General features: G+C 43.5%; 1 long non-coding RNA gene across 1 annotated transcript in view; it reads left to right on the forward strand.

Moving 5' to 3' along the window:
* The window catches only part of LOC113938294, a 48,239-nt gene extending 36,085 nt beyond the window's left edge, over nucleotides 1–12,154 (forward strand). Inside the window, exon 3 of the long non-coding RNA XR_003524877.1 lies at nucleotides 12,023–12,154. This is a non-coding gene — a long non-coding RNA (uncharacterized LOC113938294). The remainder of the gene's footprint in view (nucleotides 1–12,022) is intronic.
* Nucleotides 12,155–18,974: the final 6,820 nt, after the last annotated feature.

Raw genomic sequence — 18,974 nt, forward strand, 5'->3', positions numbered from 1 at the left:
CTCAGTTTGGAAACATTTGTCGACTATACTCATACAGTGGATGTGCTTATGCATGTTATTCTTCAAGAAAAGTAGAACAAAAAATTCCAGTGTGGCGAATGCTATATTTGTTCACCCCTTTTGCAGACGGGGAGACTGAGGCCTGGAGGAAGCCAGCAGCCGGATGCTGGCCTCCAGGCCCCTCCCCGTGCCCCGCCCCTCACTGCGTGGTGTCCTGGGGGAGGGGGCGTGGCTGGGGGAGAGGGATGCGAGGTACCTGTTCCCCGCACTGTTAGAACAGAGCGTTCTGGTCACCAGCCTGCTCGCTGTTCACGGCTTGTTCTCTTAAGAAATAAGTTTCCACTGAGGACCGTGAGGAGACAGCCCTGGCTAGTCCAAGGCAAGCTGCTGCCGCCCTGAGCCCAAAGGATCCGAACGACACGGCCAGGAACGCAGGCAGCGTGGGGAGCCGGTGGACAGAGCGGAGGGGCCTCGGGGGGTGAAGGTGGGACACCTGACACCAAGCAGGTCACAAATTAGCCAGAAGTGGCCCCCAAGGAGAGCAGCAGCGGATGTCAGGGGACCGGACCCCCCACACCAGAGCTTTCTTCGTCCCCCAAGTTGACATGCAGTAAGATGAGAAAAAAGAAAAAAGAATAGCCTCTCGAATAACCTCGAGAGGATTTAGGCAGACGCCCACACTCTCAGCTCTATCCCTTCCCTCCCCAGCTCAGGAAAAGCCCCACAACCCAGCCAAGGGGGGAAAGGCCAAGACACAAAACATTCAGGGTACATCCCAAGATGACCGAGTTCAATGTGGTTTCTTCCACTGTCTCTGGGGGCCTCTTCAGATACGGAGCACACATTCCCAGCAGCTCTGTCAGCATTTCACCCTCCCCAAAAATAAGCCATGACCGTGGAGGCCCTGCTCTGTGCCAGGAACTTGACTCATGTTAGGTGGGGGGGAGCAAAAGTAAGAGGAAAAGGCAAGTTTCACCTTAGCTGCATGCTCAGGACAAGCAGTCACGGTGCTGTGAGGTACGTTTGGGAAGGAGAGTGCAGGATGCCATCTGAGCAGAGACACACCGGTTAGACCAAGAAGACTCTGAAGCCACAATACACTGGACCCCTATGTAAGGTGCTTGACCTTTTCTGCAGGCCCTGAGGTTGGTTCAAGTGCAAAAGGTTCTTTAAGGGGTGGTCCGAGGAAGTGAGGAGGGGGGAGGAGGGGGGAGGGGGCCAGCCCCTGGAGTGTGAAGGTGTCCACTGTGGGCACGCGGGGCTCAGTCCTGCTGGGGCCTCTGGGAGACAGAGACACACACACCACACCGGACTTGGCCATCATTTTACTCACTGCCACCACTGTGACCAGCCCTGCCCGGGTACCAAGCACGCTCCAGTAGGTGGAGAGCCCTGGGGCTTGCAGGAGGGAGCCTGTGCACCAAAACAGCCTCGAGCATGATGGGCCGAGGGCAGCATTGAAAGCCTCAGAGGCATCTTTACACCCAGGCCGCCTTAGCATCATGGCTCAGCCACCTGAGTCTTCTTTCGTGATCTACGTGAGGTGTGTGGACTTCTTCTGCTTCCCATTCTGCGTCGGTCCAACCCTCCACCTGGACACAAGACCCTGCAGGCCAGCCTGGCAGGAACTCACTGGAATGCTCCAAACCCGGCCTCAGGGCACCAGGGCAGTGACGGATCTGCATGCCTGACTTCCAGAATTTTCTTTAATCACAGAGCTGGTGTAGACCAGTGTCTACCAAGTCGATTCAGATCTAGGGATTTAGGCTCAAGGAATAAATTCGACTGGAAAAGTAAGAGGTCAGCATTCCCTTCAGCATGCTGACTCAAGGTAACCCTTCACACATAACGCACATTCCTCCTGTTTGTTGTATGGCCTTTCCTGAAGTATAAACCCCTCCCAGTGCCTTCCCCAAATCTTCCTCGCCTGGAGTTCACCGCTGACTTCATTTGCACGTTGTTTTCCTCGCCATACCATAAAGGAGGAGAGAGGGCTTCTGACCAAAGCAACTGGCTATGGGGCGTGGGTCAGGCAGGGGAATCCAGGATCTGCCTCAAAAAAAAAAAAAAAAAAGATTCTGGTTAATCCGAAAATTCACAGAACAGGAATGCCCCTCAGCGCTAAGACTAAGGTTGCCCCTCAGCTGCGGAGGAGACAGAAAGCCCGGTACCTCCACAGGATGGAGGACTGACACGCTTCAGCAGAGAGGAACCTTGAATGCCTACGCTACATGGTAGCCGCCAGACTCAACAAGTTATACACTGTGGGGTTCTCTTTGTATTGCATTCTTGAAAAGGCAAAACCGTAGGGCCGGAAAACAGATCGGTGGTTGCCAGAGGCTAGAGGTAGAAGAGTTAAGCGCCAACAGCACCAGCCTCAGGATCTGAGTGACTTGAGGGCTGCGTGCTCGGAAGGGCCCCATGCTTAGCCTAATGCTCTGCTGTTCCTGTCCTGACGTTTGTAATCCTTTTATCTTTGAACCTGGGCTTCATAAGTGATGTCTGGTGGATCAGAGGGGGATATACCCATGAGGGGAGAAGATACGTATAATATTCCTCCCGCCATCCCTTGCTGCCCCATTCATGTGGAATGTTCATGACGCCTCAAGAACACAGAACTTCCGATCCATGATGTTGGGAAAGTACAATGAGAATCAAAGCCAAGTACAAGGAAATCCTGTCACGGAACCTGGGAAGGACAACAGGCTGGAGCCAGGGCCTGGGTGAGAATGAAGCACCTTGCCTCTCATGTCTACCCCCTCCCCCATCCACACCTCCATGACCCCTTTGCCTGATCTCCCCTATCCCGCTTGCTCTGATGCAAATGGAAAGGTTGGGAGACCTGAATCTGAGCCTTGCTATGCTTTGGCACGGAGAAGAGAAATGCTGTGCCCCCCAGATGTGTAGGTGTGCTGCCCATCTGCAAAGGCAGACCCTTCTCATTTTCTGTATATCTTAATCCCCTAATCAGACGGAAATCATTAAGGACAGATTAGTTTGCCTCTTCCTTTTAGTATTTCTCCAAGCCATTTCCTCTCCACCACTGTGGGCTGAGTGCCTGGCACAGAGGAGGGAGGAAGAAAAACAGTTTCACCTTCCCCACCTCTACCCCCACCACCATTTCTCAGATGACTCAATTATCGGTGGGGAATGAGCCCCTCCAGTGTTGCTGCATTCACCGCACTGAACCCCGACAGACCAAATTGGTGTCGCCTTTCCGAAAGGCAATTGGTAGCATGTATCAAAAGCCTTGGAAAGGCACAAACCCTCTGGCTCAGTGTCTATTTTAAAGAATTTATCCTAGAAAATAATCATGAGATTATATGAGTTCCATGAGAAATGTAACTATAGGGATGTCAGCTAGAGTGAAAAAAAAAGGAACTAGCATTAAAAACCTACATCCACATACCTATAAGCAGAAGGAAGAAAAGACTAAAGATATACTCACAAAAATATTAACAGTGTTAGCTCAGGGTGGGCTAATTTTACTTTTCCTCTTTTCAGTTATCAGTATTATTCTTCAATTTTCCATAATAAACTGGTATCATTTCTTTCATTATCTATAGATTTATTTTTTAATCTATAACTTCTAGGGGTGTGAAGGCTCCTGTTTGTTGAATCTGATGATTCATTCCTGGTAGTTTATATCCTAACCACGTGATTTCCATCCACTCTACACGTAATCCACAAATATCTGTTGACTACCTGCTGCTAACACTAGAAGCTCTTCTGGGGCTGGAGGTGGGGGTTCGGGGAGGGGGTGGGAGTACGAGATTCAAGCATGATGCACAGCTGCTGTCCTTTACATATACCCTAGTCTTGTCTGGAGCCAGACGGAGAAGCCTTCCAGACGGGTAAGCCTTTCAACAACACAGTGATAGATTGTATAAGGAGGGGTACCTGCTTCTGTCCTGGGTCCTTGGTAGCTTCATCTTTTAGTTCTGGCCGTGTTAATAAATGCTAAACACCAACATTTCTGAAAGTATGTGTGTGTGCACACTTCCCAAAATGCTAGTTGTAAAAAAATAGGTAACATTTAAAATATTAAGGTTATTACTACAAGAATAAGAAAGAATAATAACTCTTAATTTAGTAGAATTCAAAACAGAAGAGGGTAAATAAAATTTGATCAAGCCGACTGCAGAAAAAAAGAACAAAAAAGAAGTTATAGGGGGAAAAAGAATAAATAGAAAGCACAAAGAGTATAGTGGAAATAAGTCTACATATATCAACCATCACGATAAATGTAGACAGATTTAACTGACATAGTAAAAACCAGAGATTCTCGATTTTAAAAATTTCATCTCTATGCTCTTTATAAGACAGAAACAAACAATGCCCCAGAGAAGTTGAAAATAAAAGAGTGGAAAATAAAGCATTAGGAAAAAAACAAAAGGAAGCTAGTGTAGCGATATTAACACCAGATTCACTTGACCCAGAAAACCCTAAGAAATCATGTAAATCAAGAGGTTCAAATCTTCGTGTTCACTTTAAGAACTGCCCAGGCCATCAAGGGTATGCACATCCGAAAAGCCACCAAGAAGAGCCCTTCACCCTGCTCTTGTGCTCTCTTTTACTCTCTCTCTTTCTAATTTTTATTTATTTATTAGAGAGAGAGCGGGAGAGCACGAGCAGGTGGAGGGGCCAGAGGGAGAGGGAGAAGCAGACTCCTCGCTGAGTAGAGAGCCCAATGCGGGGCTCGATCCCAAGACCCTGGGGTCAGGACCTGAGCTGAAGGCAGGCATTTAACTGACTGAGCCACCCAGGCACCCCGAGAGAGAAAAAAATTAAATAATTATCAGAGATATTGAAATACAACCACAACAGAAATGTATTTTAAAACTTTTTGCTATGGAAATTTTCAAACACACACAAAAGTAAAGAGACTAATACAATGGTCCCCAAGGACCCATCACCCAGCTTCAAAAATTACTAACACATGGCCAGTCTCATGTCATCGCCACCCACCCATTGCCCCTACACTGGGATGGATTATTTTGAAGCAAACCTTAGCTATCACATCATTCCTTCTGTAAGTATTTCAGTATGGGACTCTAAGAGTTAAGGAATTTTTTAAAACATAACTATGACCTTAAATGTATATTCCTAAGTGAAAGAAGCCCATCTGAAAAGGCTACATGCTGTAATGATTCCAACTATATGACATTCTGGAAAAAACAAAGCTATGAGGTTAATAAAAAGATCAGCAGTTGAGGGGCAGGGTGGGGTGGGGAGAGATGAACAGGCAGATCACAGAGGACTTTTAGGGCAGTGAAAATACTGTGTGAGATATTATAATGGTGGATATACATCATTATACCTTTGTCTGAATCCATAGAATGTACAACATCAAGAGTGAATCCTAAAATAAACTATGAACTTTGGGTGATTATGATGTCTCAATATAAGTTCATCCTAGGTTTTAAAAAAGTGCCATTCTGGGGTGGAGGGGAATGCTGATGATGAGGGAGGCTGTGCATGTGTGGGGGCAGGGGGTGTATGGGAAATCTTTGCATCTTCCTCTCAATTTTGTGATAAACATAAAACTGCCCTAAGAAAATAAAGTCTTTATATTAGAAAAATGATGAGACTATAATCATACCTGTGCTAGGTTCCCCAAATATGTCCACACCCTAATATGGCTCTACGGCCTAATTAGGTTCCCCTAAATATGTCCACAGAAAATGTTTGTGAGCCCCTGTTCTAGATCTATGCTGTCCAATATGGTAGCCGTTAGCCACTTGTGGTTTTTGGACCCTTGCAATGTGGCTAGTGCAATGAGGAACTAAAATTTTAATTTCGTTTAATTTAAGTTCATTTAAATTTAAAAACTGATACTGTATTCGGTTATTAGAAACCTTTAGTTTTGTGGAGGGGAGGTGGGTAAGGGGATGGGGTAATTGGTGGTGGGCATTAAGGAGGACACTTGATGAATGAGCACTGGGTTATATGCAACTAATGAATCACTAAATTCTACCCCTGAAGCTAATAATACAGTATATGTTAACTAAGTTGAATTTAAATACAAAAAAAATTTTAAAAGAAACCTTAGTGATCCAAAGGGGCACCTGCACCCCAATGTTTATAGCAGCAATGTCCACAATAGCCAAACTATGGAAAAAGCCAAGATGTCCATCAACACATGAATGGATAAAGAAGATGTGGTATATATATATATATATATATATATATATATATATATATATATATGCACAATGGAATATTATGCAGCCATAAAAAACCCGAAATCTTGCCATTTGCAATGATGTGGATGGAACTAGAGGGTATTATGCTAAGAGAAATAAGTTAATCAGAGAAAGACAAGTATCATATGATCTCACTGATATGAGGAATTCTTAAAACTGAGAGTTGCTGGAGTTGTGGGGGGTGGGAGGGATGGGGTGGCTGAGTGATAGACATTGGGGAGGGTATGTGCTATGGTGAGCGCTGTGAATTGTGTAAGACTGATGAATCACAGACCTGTACCTCTGAAACAAACAATACATTATAAGTTAAAAAAAAATAGTAGGACGGGAAAAATGAAGGGGCGGAATTGGAGGGGGAGACAAACCATGAGAGACTATGGACTCTGAGAAACAAACTGAGGGTTCTAGAGGGGAGGGAGGAGGGGGGATGGGTTAGCCTGGTGGTGGGTATTAAGGAGGGCACGTATTGAACGGAGCACTGGGTGTTATGCACAAACAATGAATCATGGAACACTACATCAAAAACTAATGATGTAATGTATGGTGATTAACATAACATATTAAAATAAAATTAAAAAATAAAACTTTAACTCTGGGGGTGCTTGGGTGGCTTAATTGGTTAAGAATCTGACTCTTGATTTGGCTCAGGTCATACTCTCAGGATCATGGGATTGAGCCCCATATTGGGCTCTGTGCTGAGCATGGAACCTACTTAAGATTTTCTCTCTCCCTCTCCCTCTGCCCCCATCCCCTGCTCATGCACTCCCTCCCTCCCTCCCTCCCTCCCTCCCTTCCTCTCTCTCAAATACATAAATAAAACTTAAAGAAAAAAGAAACCTTTAACTTTGGAACAACCTTTCAAATATAAGTTTTATGAAATCTAAACACAGATTAAATGCTTCCAATGAAAATTGAGCATCCAAATTAAAACGTGCAGTTAGTGAAAAATACACACAGGATCTCAAAGACTTGTATAGAACTAAAAAAGGTATAATATCATGGTAATAAATTTTGTATTGACTGAACGTTGAAATGATTTGGGATATATTGAATTAAATAAAATCTAGCATCAAAATTAATTTCATTTATTTTTCCTTTTTTTTAAGATTTTTATTTTTAAGTAATCCTTATGCCCAAAACGGGGCTCAAACTCGAAACCCCAAGATCAGGAGTTGCACGATCCACTAACTGAGCCAGCCAAGGAACCCCCCCTTTTTTTTTCTTGCTTTTTTAAGTGGTTACTAGAAAATTTAGACTCATCTCTGTGACTCCTGTTGTATTTCCATTGGACAATGATGCTCTAGAACACTGTGAAGATGAAGTATAACATCAAAAGTCAGACACTTAAAATTTTTTAAAAGGGCAAATTTCATGTCACGTATCCATTTACAATAAAAAAAGAGTGAGGAATTTACTTTTTAAAATCTATTAATAATCCATTCTTTTATTAATTATATGCTTTCATAGAACAAAACTTGTCACCCAGGGGAAGCTTCACAGGATTTTGGAAAAGATACCAGAGGCTTGATTCTGTTTCTTACCAGTTGTGTGTCCTCTGGCAAGTTACTCTGTGCTCAATACCTTCATCTGTAACATGGAGATGTCCCACACAGGGCTGTAAGTGAGGACAGGCTTATAGGAAAAGTGCTGCCCTAAAGACAAATGTTAGTTATTATTTCAATTATTTTGGATGTCTTTGAAAATGAGCTCCTGATCGTATTTTTATTATTTCCATCTTGAGTTTTTTCCCCATGTGAAATCTTCAGCCTAATGTTTGTTTGAATTAATAAGCACTCTCAAGAATTCTTTCTATTCTCTTGAATTCTTCCACTAAGCCTCACAACAATGGAAGAACTTACCATAATTGCTAATTGGCTCTAATTTAATATGTCTGCATGAATGCAAATTCTGGATGGTAATTTGGTGTCTGATTTGTGTTTCTCAAGTGCCTCAGTGCTGACGGAGAGTTAGTACTTCCCAGGAGCACCAGAAAACATCTGGAACAACCCATCAATGAACTCAGATAGTACACAGTTCAGGGTTACTGAATTTTACACAAAAAATTGCAACCGGTATCAGGAAACCAACTCTCCCTCCACCCTTTGCCAAAAAAGGCACTGCAAAAATAAGATTGGTCCTTAAGTGTGATGGAAATGCTCTGTTGAATAGCCATGGAAAGGTGAATATTATTATATTATTATAACGTTAATATAATATTGGGACAGCCTGGGTTGCTAACACCTGTCCTTCAGATGGACCCCCAACCCTGATGGGAATGGGTCTTTAACATAGCAGAACACCAGAGTTATATACCCTTCTGTGAAGGCTCAAGGATCCACTAGGCTGGAGTCAGGAACCACCTGACCATTTCTGCCTTCCTGACACCTGGGCACCACCTGATGGGAGTCGGGACAGGAAGGGCAGGGAGTAGTAAAGAGTAGAGGAGGGAGGCCAGGGGCAGAAGGGAGTGTGAGCACCAGCTGAGGCTCACCAATCTGTGGGATCAGAGGGAAACCCAACGGAAAGAGGAAAAAAAGTCTCCTGCCATCTTCAGTGCTCCGTGTGCTCATGACTGATGACTAATAGGATGGTTGTTCTGTTTCTGGTGCTGAAATCTATCAGGGCACCAGGCATTCTAGGCATAACAATGGGATAACAACATAAACAGCCGCCATCTATTGTGTGTTTTCTCTACTCAGACACTACATTCCTACCTTATCTCACCCATGAGATAATATATTAGCTATCTATTGCCGCATAACAAATTACCCCAAAACTTAGCGGCTTCACACAGGAAACGTTTATTATCTCACACAGTCTCTGTGGGTCAGAAATATGAGACTGATGTGGCTGGTGGCTCTGGCTCAGTCTCTTACGAGGCCACCATCATCTGAAGGCTTGACAAGGGTTGGAGGACCCTTACTCGCATGCCTGGCAAGGTAGTGCTGGCTGTTGGAACCAACGTGTTGCCCCACGGACTGTTTGAGTGTGGGGCTGTTTGAGTGTCCTCGAAACATGACAGCCAGCTTCCCCCAGAGCAAGAGACCCAAGAGAGAGCCAACTGCCGTATGTTTTATAATCTTGCCTCAGAAGTCGTATCCTGTCATTTCCACAATACCCTATTGGTTACACAGGTCACCCCTATTCTGTGTGGGAGGAGCATATACAAGGGCATGAAAACCAGGAGGGAGGATCCCTGGGGAACACCTTGGAGTCTGGTGACCTCAGGAAGGTATGATTGTCCCCATTTCACAGCAGAGCAAACTGAGGCACAGAAAGGTAAGTCAGTTTCCCAAAGACACACAGCCGGTGTGTGGCAGAGCTGGGATTTGAACCCTGGTCTCCTCGAGTCCAACACCACAAGGAGGCAATGTTGAAGCCTGAATGATGAGTAGGTGAAAAGGTGGGTGGGGTCACTAGCTGTACCTCAGGGCACAAGGCACTTAAGGATTTTATGTCTTAAGGCCTGGCCGTCCAGCCTCCACTTAGGACATTGATTCCATGGTAGATCATCTTCTCAATTCCAGATACCCAATCTGCACATTTTGGAATCCAACCTGCTAGTAAAATGAGAACAGTCTGCATCATCACATTCCAGGCATCCGCCATGAGTAATAATAATGTGGACTTAATGCAGAACAAAAGTCCCACTGATTCATAGCCACCAAACTACTGGGGTCAACTATGAATGCTGTATTTTGGAAGAACAACTATGCCCAGCATCCTCTTTAATTTACCAAGTTTCTTCCAAATTCAAGAATCTTCCTGATTCTTTGATTATAGGAAATTAAACTGTTTTATTAATTTGCCACTTCTTCATTTCCTCTAATATGCAAAGCTATTCATACCAAGAGAACTATTTGAGAAAATTAAAGCTGAACAGTGATAGCTAGAGAGAAGCCCATTTTATTCATTAAGATTCAAAACCTTATAAAATGCTCCCGGATTTTGGTGCAAATACTTCATGCAGTGGTTTGTATGCCTCCTGTTGGGTCTGTCAGCCTTTTCCAGTCTCCATTCTGAAAACAAGAAAACTGAATTTTTCTGCTGTTCTGTTTATCTGGTAGAACGTTTTCTCACACATATAAGACAAGGATAATTAGCATTCATAAGAAAGGTCCCAAGGCATCCAGAATCCTGAACTGTCTTCTGATTTGCCGAAGGAAAAGTAATTGGTTGACAATATTAAGAATACTTAGTAACTGTTTAATTGATCCAAATGCACCATTTCGGCCTAGACAAGATAACAGGAAATTTACCACATATGGGGAAAATTAAGATTATATTCATAAACAGTGCAACTTAAGTGACTTACCCTTTCATCCCCAAGCCACTTCCTCAAAGAACAACTTAGATGCTAAATGTATTAAGCTCTCCATTGTCAGGGGTTTATTTGTTTTGTTTTGTTTTTTACTATATGCTTCCTAACATTTGGCCTTCCCATCTGTGATTCCTTTAGTTTAAAAAAAAAAAAAAAGACGGTAGATTTATAAGGACAACTGCCCACTAGTGTGATGAGTCAGCTGGGTCATCAGCCCATGTGAGAAACACTGAACATTACGATAAACTGTGTGGTGAGTGAGGAAAGTGACCTTGTCCATCAGTCAAAAACATCTGTGATACACCCACCATGTGCTAGGCTCCTTGCATGCCCTTTGCAGGGATCCTGAGTGTCCAGAAGCCCAGGGGAGCTTGCTGGGGCCTCCTCCACCACCACCCCTGCCTTCTAGAACACTTTCAGGCCAATACTCTTCAACCTTTTTTACTGTAAATTTATGAGAATTTCAAAAGCTCTGTCTCTCCCTCACCCACACACTGGTATGTTTGCATCTAAATATTCTCATCATAACTTTCAGTGGTTGAAAAACAAGGTAATTTCTGGCATACTGAAAAAAAATGGATATTTAAATTAAAATGTTACCTCCCTTTGTAACCAATAACCAGCTGTTCCTTAATCCATCCAGGGAATTATTGGCTTCCTTGCACCTCCCTCCGCCCTAGTCTGTCCTTGGATTAAAACACGACTAGCCATCCTTAAAAGAGTTCACCTCTCTCTACTGAGATACCTCAAAAGAAAGAACTAAACACATGAATAAGGATTTGCTGATTCTTTATCTGCCGTCAAACTTTGTGCTTCTACCTGACATGTTGATCTTGACTCACATTCAGTAAAAAACCTGGGAGTGTATTATATATGTGGAAAGTGTATTCACATCGATGCTAGTCCATAACTATGTGGGTGAAACCCCCAACACAACACCTGGTTTTGGCTGTCTTGGGCACTGTCGTCGAGAAGTGCCTGTTCAATTCTTAGTCCACCTTTCTGTTTGGGTGTCCAACTTTCTTCTCAGTTTGTAGAAGTTCTTTATGTATTCTGGATACAAGTCCTTTGACAGACATAAATCTTACACATATCTCTTCCCACTCTGTGGCTTGCCTTTTGCTCTTTGCATAGTCTTGTGAACAGATATTCTGGATTTTGATGGAGTCCAATTTTTCAATATATAACCTGCTTAAGAAAGCTTCTCTAGGGGTGCCTGGGTGGCTCAGTCGGTTAAGCGTCTGCCTTCAGCTCAGGTCTTGATCTCAAGGTTCTGGAATTGAGCCCCATGTCGGGCTCCCTGCTCAGTGGGGAGTCTGCTTCTCCCTCTCCTGCTCCCCCTGCTTGTGCTCTCTCTCTGTCAAATAAATAAACAAAATCTTTAAAAATAAATAAATAAATTTTTTAAAAAAGAAAGCTTTTCTCATCCACAGATATAAAGATATTCCCCTTATGTTTTCTTCTAAAACAGCATTGTTTTTCCTTTCTCATTTAGGTCAACAAGCCACCTGAAACTAATTTCCTGTCACCTGCGTGCGGTGGATGAATGCTAGCAATGGCACTGGGGTGGGCACAGCCTTCTGCTCCCTCCCTAATTCATCAGATGTGCCCCGGGTACTCCAGAGCCAGAACAAGCCATAGAGACGTTCTGTAAGTTTCTATTTGCCCGTTTCTTAGAGGAAAAACTGAATGTTATGTGGACATAAGAGCCAGAAAAGGAAAACCTCTTTAGACTTTAGAGCAGAATTCCCTTTCTCCCCAACTTATTGCCCCCACTCTGTGCAATACCACTTTGAAATTAACAAGAGCCCACCCCTCCCCGGAAGTCGATCTATGACCACCGGCAACCAGTGCAGCAAAGATGGCCACGCCTCTCCCTAAGTTTCCTACCTGCTGCCAGCCCAACCTCACAGGTGATCTTTTCATCTGACAACGCACCCAGCACCACACTCCCTCCTTCCTCACCTCTGCCCTGACTTGGGCTGGAGCGGTGCACATCTTGGCTCCTCTTAAGAGAAATTACGGACTTCCACATAGGAGTCAATGAGGGAGTAACAGGAGCCCAGGCTTGTGAATCAAGAGACCTTATTTCTAGTCCCAGGATGCTGGGCAAGTCACTCAACCTCTCTGAACTTTGGTTTTCTTAACTCTGACAGGAGGGGTTGGGATGGACAGTCTCAATGACCCCTTCAACACTGCAGGATCCTGTGAGATTCAAAGCAACGTTCAAGTCAAGCATGATGCAAAATGTTTCTGCAGTTGAAATTTGGCTTTTGGGGACACCCCCAAGTGTTGTGTGTTTTGATGACAATTTCTCAAACCAGCAGTAAACTTCCTATATGCAATTAAAATAATAAAATCTGAGAGCCACAAAGGAACTCTGAGTTCAGCTTTTCTTTTTGGTGGTGAAGAAATAGACCCAGAGAAGTGATGAGCTAATTTTTGGTTGAATCAAAGTCCTTGGACTCTGGTGTTCTTAGAACTAACCCATTTGGCTTTACTAAGCTCCATTTTCTAAATGGGTAAACTGGATGATGAAAATGTCACATTTAAAGTTCTCCAGTTGTGCTTTAGCATTTAACAAAAGGAAAGGATGATGTGAACTATGGTGTTTTTTATTTGTTTTTTCCTTTTGTGCCCACATTATTCCTGGAATGCCAGAGAGCATTTGCTTTGTGGTCATCCACAGCACTTCCTAGAAGGAGCCAAGGAAAATAACCCATCAGCAAACTTGGGGACCCCTTCCCCAGACCAGACTTGGACCCCACCAAAGGGTTGGAGACCACTTTCCCAAGATAGAGTGGAAAGATCACCTTGTCACATTTTACTGATTAAAGCTTTGGTGGGATGCCAAGAGCTATGCTAGAGAATTTTCCCTCAGCTATACCCCAGGGGGATGGGGGACCATGTGCAGAAAATGGCCACATATGCCTCTGAATTTGTCAGAGTGAAGATGAATTTGTCATTGCAGGGGACATCGACTTCTCCCTAAAACAATCCAGAGAACAAATTTTGTTGACTCACTATGTAGAGCTACTGCATTGGTTTCCTATGGCTTCCATACCAAATTACCACAAACTAAGTGGCTTAAGACAACACACACTTATTCTTTTGCAGTTCTGGAGGTCAAAAGTCTGAAATGAGTCTTCTAAGGCTAAAATCAAGGTGTCGGTAGGGCTATGTTTCTCCTGGAGGCTTCAGGGAAGGATCCATTTCCTTGCCCTTTCCAGCTTCTGGAGGCCTGCTATAGCCCTTGACTCATGGCTTTTCCTGCACCTTTGAAGCACATCACCCCAACCTCTGCTTCTGTCATCCCATCTCCTTTCTCTGACTTTGACCACCTCCCTCTACAAGGACCCTTGGGATGACATTGGGTTATCCAGGATAATTTCCGTATCTCCAGACCTTTAACTTCATCACATCAGCAAAGTCCTTTTGCCATGTCAAGTACCACCATCATGGTTCCCGCAATTAGGACGTGGATATCTTTGGGGAGAGGGGAGCATTATTCCACCTCCCACATCCACTAAACAGGCTTTCTGTTGGGAAGAGAGGAAATACACCCCAGAAAGTCACTACAGTTACTCACGGGCTTTGGAAAGCTACTCACTTCGCTCTCTGCTTCCATTTACCCATCTCTACAGTGAGGTGCTGGTAGAAGCTGCTTCTAGTTCCAACACTCTATGATTCTAGACCCATGCTGCCCAGTTCAGTAGCCACTAGCTGCGTGTGGCTACAGAGCACTTGAAATTCAGCCAGTGCCACCTACTGAAGTGATAATATTTTGGCTATATAGTGTTAAATAAGGGATATTGTTAAAAGTAACTTTATGGTTTCTTTTTTATTTTTTTCACATGGCTACTAGAAAATTTTAAACCGTATGCATGGCACACCTTATATTTCCATTGAATAGCACCGTTGTGGACCACATGGCCCAACCTCTGTGATAGGAATCTGGACTGTGATATCCTGAGAAATGAGCATCTAGCCCCAGGATGGCAAATGCATGGCATGATTGACACAACTCCCCTTCCCACTCCTGTGACAACACTCACCAACCTTACTCTTTCCACTGTATCAGGATTTGGCCCCAGGATCTTCCTCAGTGCAGGGCTGTAGGTGGTCACTATCGACTGATCAGAGCTGACACTTAAATCATTTGAGACTCACATTGTTGCAACTAACAGAAAACACAACCCAAGGAAAAATGTTGGCTCATGTTGTAGGAATTCAGGGTGGATCTGACTTCAAGCACACATAGATCAGGGTTTCCCTCTTTATCTCAGTTCTACCTTCTTCCAAATCAGCTTCATTCTCGTTTCAGATGGCGGCCACTGGTTACTCTAGACCCTCATCATCATGACACCAAATCCCTCAGGAGAGTCTATTTCTTCTAAGGCTCAAATGAAAGCCCTGGGTTGGACCCAGTTGGCCCTGCTTGACCTGATTTGGGTCACATGCATGCTCTTCTTGAACTAGTCACTATGGCCAGGGGAATGGAATTTACCAATTATGTTAGCCTCTGGATTTGGAAGTAGAGTGAACTTCCCAGAAAACACGGGGCCTGAGAGTGAAAGAAGGAAACACCAAACAGAAGTTGGCAGGAGCTGTTATCACAGAAGAGGGTAATGGATGTCCATGCTGAAATCCCACTGCTGCTTCCAAATTCAAAGTCCTATTATTCATGAGATGGACTATAATGCCATCTGGTAACTCTGGTTATTAGAAAAGCCTTCCTTGGGGTGCCTGGGTGGCTCAGTCATCAAGTATCTGCCTTCGGCTCAGTTCATGATCCCAGGGTCCTGGCATCAAGCCCTGCATCAGGCTCCCTGCTCCTCAGGAAGCCTGCTTCTCCCTCTCCCACTCCACCTGCTTGTGTTCCTGCTCTTGCTATCTCTCTCTCAAATAAATAAATAAATAATCCTAAAAAAAAAAAAGAAAAAAGAAAAGTCTTCCTTATCTTAGTGGTATATATACACAATGGAATATTACTCAGCCATAAAAAGGAATGAAATCTTGCCATTTGCAACAACATGGTTGGAGCCAGGTAGTATAATGTGAAGCAAAATAAGGGAGAAAACAAGTACCATATGATTTCACTTATATGTGGAATTTCAGAAACAAAACAAATGAACAAGGGGGAAAAAAGAGAGAAACAAACCAAGAAACAGACTCTTAAGTATAGAGAACAAACAGGTGGTTACCAGAGGGGAGGTGGGTGGGGGATGGGTGAAACAGGAGATGGCGATTAAAGAGTACACGTGTCACGATGAGCCCTGAGTAATGTATAGAATTGTTGAATCACTGTATTGTGTACCTGAAACTAACATAACGCTATATGTTAACTATACTTGAATTTAAAAATTTAATAAAATAATAAAAAAAGAAAACTCTTCCTGATCTTGAGCCAAAATTCACATCTCGATACCAATGACACATTCATTCCTGTCTACACATGGGACAATGTGGGATAGGTTTGCTTCCCTTGGATGTCCACTTATTAATACATTCCACAAGTATTTATTGTCTACTACTCAAAGCTTAGGGGTCCAGCAGTGGGCAACAATGGACAGTTGTCAAAGAGGTCATATTCCAGGGGTAAGAGTCAGAAAATAAACAAGCAAAGACATAAGTAAGCAAGAAATGACAACTATGGGCCGAATACCCCATTTGGATGTTCCCAATATTGTGTGGTCTTGGTATAAGGGCTGTCCCAGTGCCAGCCTCCCTCTGCCTCCTCCTGGGTCCCCAGTGGAGAAGGGGTTCAGCATATGACTTTGGGTCAACCAGTCAGATGCTTTCTCGCTCCACAACTTGGGTGGGGGGAAATATTTGGAGTCCTGGCAGCCTTTGTCCTGAACAGAGGTGCACACACCCGCCCCCCTTAGTTCCTGCCCAGGCCCCAACCCTAACCCCTGTTCTGTAACTCCAAATCCCCTTTCCATTAATACCAGTTTGGTTTCTGTTAGTTGAAACCAAGTTCCCTGACTGGTATGATGAAAATTATTTCCTACCCAAATCACCTCTTCTTCAGACTGTGATATGTTAGCATCTTCAGCCTTTCCTTGAATCAGTTGATTTCCTGATCATTCTCCATCTCGACCTCTGACTATTGTAATGGGACATAACTCATAAATAGTCCCCATATTTTCCCTCCTTCAGTGGGGGTGAGGGAGGGGTTGAACACAGAATTCTATGTATATTTTGACTTCCCTCTTATTTGTTCCAAAAGAATTTATAAAATAGATCATTTGCATTGTGCAAGCAATAAGTATGTCTATTTTAATACTTTTAAAAAATTGAATATTTTAATCAAATTACACCCAGAGTTTTGTTTCTATATGCCTATGGAAGCACACAGAAGTGAGGGCAAAGCCTTTTTGAGGACTGCAACAATTTTTAAATTTCCCTTGTATTTTCCTGAAAGGGAATTACTATGTAAATAATTGTGTTTGGGCTTTACTTGTCTCCTAAAATATGTTTAATATCGTTTGAAGAAGTTTCGGTATAAAAAAAATTTATCAGCTCACTGTCCTGGGAGTTGAACAGTTCAGGTCTTGGAAGAATAAAGACTCAGAGATCTCCTTGGCAATTACATTGTGTCTCTTGAATCCAGGCTTTGCTCATGAGGCTCCATCTGCCTGGGACATTGTCCCCAGCCCAGCCTGTCCCCTGGTCTTTCTTGACTAAAGCCAACTCATCCTGCCATTCCTGGCTTCTCAGGATCCTTTCTCTATCACCCCAGACTAACTTCAAAACCTTATTCTACACCTCTCAACACCCTACATTTCCCCCGATGATGACTTCTCTAATATCTGTCCTTCAACACCATGAGAGGAGAGAAAGCATTGTTCACTGCCAAATAAATCTCCAACATCTAGCTAAGTGCCTGACACACAGCTCTCAAAACCTCATGCACTGAATTGAATTTGTAGACAAAAGTAGAAAGAGGAAGAAAATCCGCAGGATACAAAAGAAATCTAATCCAAATACACTCCAGGAAAAAACAGTCAAGGAAGCAGGATCACAATGCCCCAGACTTCCATTTTGAGCACATCCCAGTTCTGAGAGGGGCTTGCTTCTGCTTTAGGCTCTTGGGGCCCACATCCCTTCCCCCCCTTTCCTCACCAGGACCAGCTCTCTGCTGGGCTTTCAGCGAGTCCCTGGGAAGAGCCCTGATGGACTAGTTCACAGACTGAGTCCAGCCACACTCTTCCACTAACCAGGTGTGTGGACTTGGGGAGGCCACCTGGCCTCTGCAGGCTTCATTTTACTTACCTGTCAAAAGAGCGAATTGCACAAAAGGATCTCGAATGTTCCTTCCATCTCAAAAGCCCAGAAATCTAATTTGGATAGAGTTGTGGCAGGATTTTCCATTAAACCTGAACCCGGTTAATGGAAATAAAACCAAGCCCTGCGACTCTCAAAAGAAACCATTATCTTTCTTCAACTACCTTGTAAATTATAATGGGAGAGGGGCTGTACCTTGCCCTTTTGAATCTGAATAAATGCTGATTATGTTGGCATGTTTCTCTGTTTCTCCCTCTTTTCTGATTAGTTATCTAAAATGCAGGTTAGGCCATGCATATGTAATAAGTATTTGTGCGTTTTGGAATGAAGCTGTAATGATTTGCAAATGTCTTCATTATGAGTTTATAACGTCTCCTAGATGTTCATCTTACTCAATAAAATTACTTCCTCAAAAAGCTCTGCCCACATGTTTACCAAGTGGGCTGATGGGGAACAAATAATCACACAGAATTTTCTCTTCCATGGAATTCCAAAGGTGATTTAGAGAGGATCCCCCGGAAAAAAAGACAGTAAAATTACTATATCAGAAAAAACAATCCAGGGAAATTGCTCATGGATCAAAAAGATAAATTGTATTGCAAAACCTGACTCGGAAACATCAGCAAGATGTATTTTAGAACCCTTTATAAACTTCTAATCATTTTCTAGTGTCAACACTCTGTTCCAAATAAGGTTTTGGCAATTAGTGCACCATGTGGGCCACTAATGTTCCTCAACCCATGCATCGAAAACAAGAAACTGGACCCAAACCCCAAATATAGGCTACAAAAAAATATGCTGTAGGAAAAAAATCACATCAGGACTCAAACATGTTACAACACCCACCAGTATTTTTTAAAAATTTCACAGAAGTATAATAACATAATTACAAAGAAGAATACAAATGGTAAGTGTATGGCTTGATACTTTTTTTTTTTTACAAAAGGAACACATCCGTGTCAAGAGCACCCAGAGCAAGAAATAGAACATAACTAGTTCCCCTAAAAGCCCTCCTTGTGCCTCTTTCCAGACACTTCTCTTCCAAGGGGACTTCTGAATGAGGTAGCAGAGAAAGGCCCCTGAAAAAGTACATCTAAACTAAGAACAGCAAACTGAGGAGGATCTAGAGAGGAAAGAGCAGGGGGCGGGGGCTGGGC

The sequence above is a fragment of the Zalophus californianus genome, chromosome 8 (assembly GCF_009762305.2).
Source record: "Zalophus californianus isolate mZalCal1 chromosome 8, mZalCal1.pri.v2, whole genome shotgun sequence".
Lineage (NCBI taxonomy): Eukaryota > Metazoa > Chordata > Mammalia > Carnivora > Otariidae > Zalophus > Zalophus californianus.